The following is a 3,418-nucleotide window of genomic DNA, read 5'->3' on the forward strand; positions in this document are numbered from 1 at the left end:
TGAAATAGTGCAATACTGTGCAGTGTGCAGACAGCAGCAGTACGGGGTGGTCAATCAGTGAAATAAGGTGATGAGATGATGAGAGCAGTGGTATTGTCCATCTTAAAGCACAGATGTGCACAAGTCCTCTTTGTGTATAAAAGGGACCAGAATGTCCCATATGTGCGCCATATATGTTTATGTTTTATGTATTGTGTGTCACAGTCCTGTAATGTGCAAATGTGCAAATATATGGTACAGTGTGGTGTTTTCCAACACGTGTGTAGGAAGCATTGTAAGTCCAATCAGCTGAGTCCTATGTGGAGTTCTGGTTGAGAGACCGTATAGCCTGTGGGAAGAAGCTTCTACTCAGTCTCTCTGTGTTGGCCTTCAGGGAGCGGAAGTACTTCCCTGACCTCAACGGGGAGAAAAGTCCATTGTTGGGGTGACTGAGGTCCTTCACGATCTTCCTGTCCGTGGTCCAGCACCGCTTGTTGTAGACCGAGTGCAGGTGAAGGAGCTTGGTACGGATGATGCGCTCAACTGATCGCAAAATCCTCTGAAGAGCTCGTCTGTCCTGCATGCTGCTGTTCCCAAACCAGGTGGTGATGTTTCCCGTCAGGATGCTCTCTATGGTGCAGGTGTAAAAGTTCGTAAGCACCTTAGGAGGCAGTCTGACATCTCTCAAGCGTCTGAGGTGGCCGCAGAGATGCTGCCGGGCCTTCTTCACCATGGTCTTGATGTGACAGGACCATGACAGGTCCTGCATGATGTGAAAACTGAGGTATCTGAAGCTGTCCACTCTCTCCACTGGGCTGTTGTTGATCACAGGGATCTGGTAGTTCCTCTCCTGCTTTCTGCTGAAGTCCACTATCAGCTCCTTAGTCTTGCTGACTTTAAGGTGGAGGTTGTTGCTTGGACACCAGTTCTCCAGAGCCTTAATCTCCTCCAGGTAGGCCGTCTCATTGTTGTCGGAGTTCAGTCCAACCACAATGGTGTCGTCAGCAAACTTGATGATGTTGGTGGAGTTGGTAGTGGCCATGCAGTCATACATGTACAAAGAGTACAGCAGAGGGCTCAGAACACAGCCCTGGGGGGCTCCAGTGCTGAGGGTGAGTGAGGCTGAGACATGTCTGCCCATCCTTACTGCCTGTGGTCTACCAGTTAGGAAATTGGAGATCCACTAACAAAGAGATAGGCTGAGTCCCTGATCCTGAGTCTCTGACCAGCCGCTCAAAGCACTTCATCACTACTGAGGTCAGGGCTACAGGGCTATAGTCATTGAGGGAAGCAGGATGGGGTTTCTTCAGGACAGGAACAATGATGGACTCTTTGAAGCACATGGGGATTGCCGACTGAGTTAAGAAGAGGTTGAATATGTCTGTGAACACTGTTGCTAGCTGGTCAGCGCAGGCTCTGAGGACACAACCTGAGATTCTGACTGGTCCTGCTGCTTTCCTGGTGTTCACTCTTCTGAAGGCTCTCCTCACGTCATGCTCAGAGATGATGAACGCACTTCCAGTGTTGGCATTCTCATCCTGTCTGCAGCTATTAGCATTAGCTGTAGCATTAGCATCATTAGCTGTAGCCTCGAAGCGAGCGTAGAAGGTGTTCAGCTCGTCTGCCAGAGACACTTCCGCATTCATCATACAGGATGTTGGTGCTTTATAGTCCGTTATTGTCCATAATCCCTGCCACAGGCTCCTAGAGTCACTCTGTTGGAGTTGTGACTCCAGTGTGTTGTGTTATATTCTATTTTCACAGTGAGTAGGATTTTGTTTTTAAGGTTCAAGGTTCTTTATTTGTCAACACCACCATATGTGCAGACCTACAGAGGAATCAAATACCGTTTCTCTTCTCTCTCATCAAGTGTTTACATTGTCAATGCAGTCAGTGCAATACAGAAACAGATTTTGTGTGAAGGTAACAGCAGTGTACTTGAAATAAATAGATATAAATAAACCGAGTGAATATATCTTGTAAACATCTGAATGAATATACAGATGAGGCTCCAGTACCTTCTCCCTGAAGGCAGGAGGCTGAAGTGAAGGTTTGACGAGTGTGAACCATCTGAAGCGATGCTGATGGCTCTGCTCGTGAGGCGGGTGTGGAAGATGTCCACAAGGGAGGGCAGAGAGACACGAATGATCTTGCTGGCTGCACATGATAGCTTTCCTCAGTTTGTGAAGGAAGTAGAGGCGTGACTGAGATTTCTTGGCCAGCAATGTGGTGTTTGTCGTCCAGGAGAGGTCCTCAGAGATATGCACCCCTAGGAACCTGGTGCTGTTCACCCTCCCTATTTGGCACTGTTGATGGTTAATGGGGGGTGTGGTGGAGGTCCTCTTCTGAAGTCAATGACAATTTCTTTGGTCTTCCCCACGTTCAGGAAGAGATTGTTGTCATTACACCACTGGACTAGACAGCTCACCTCGCTCCTTTAGTTGGCCTTGTTGTTGTTGGTGATGAGGCCCACTACAGTCTTGTCATCTGCAAACTTGATGATGTGGTTGGTACTGTAACTGGGTACACAATTATGGGTCAACAGGGTGAAGAGCAGCAGGCTGAGCATGCACCTTTGTGGTGACCCTGTGCTTAGTGTGACAGTCTTAGATGTTTTTCTGCCAACCCGTACATTTTGTGGTCTCTCTGATAAGAAGTCCAGCACCCAGTTATAGAGAGGGGAGTTGAATCCCAGGTGTCTTAGTTTGTTTTTTAGCTGCTGGGGGATGATCGTGTTAAAGGCTGAGCTAAAATCCAGGAAAACCATTCGCACATAGGAGATTTTGGAGTCCAGGTGTGTAAGGGCTGGATGGAGAGCATCTGAGATGGCATGTTCCGTGGGCAAATTGGTTCTGTATGCAATCTGGAATGGGCCGTGGGAGGGAGGAAGAATGGATTTGACCTGCTGCATGACCAGTCACTTGAAGCACTTCATAATGATGGGGGTCAGTGCAATAGGCTTGCAGTCATTGTGGCTGGATGGGTGCGGCTTCTTTGGGACTGGAATTATTGTGGTGGCCTTTAAACACTTGGGGATGACTGCTTGACTCAGCGAGATGTTAAAGATGTCAGTTAGTATATCCTTGAGTTCTTCAGCACAGTTCTTTAGAACCTGACCAGGTATGTTGTCTGGTCTGGCTGCCTTGTGTGGGTTAATCCTCAGGAGGTTCTTTTTCACACTGACTGGGGTCAGACAAACAGCCTGCACCAGGTGGTGCCTGGAACACCATCCTGAAAATCGCCCATTGTTCCAGGAGATCCTGAACCACAAGTGGTTTACAGGAGAACTTCAGGACATGGACCAGGTGAGACAGGTGGAATAAAACAGAGCCAATTATGCAGAGCTGGAATTGTGTAAATAGTCTGAATCACTACTGACTTCTGGAAAACAGATGAGTTTACTAATAGAATGATATAAAATACATGAAGAAAAAAAGTC

The sequence above is a fragment of the Hemibagrus wyckioides genome, linkage group LG06, assembly GCF_019097595.1.
Source record: "Hemibagrus wyckioides isolate EC202008001 linkage group LG06, SWU_Hwy_1.0, whole genome shotgun sequence".
Taxonomy (NCBI): Eukaryota; Metazoa; Chordata; class Actinopteri; order Siluriformes; family Bagridae; genus Hemibagrus; species Hemibagrus wyckioides.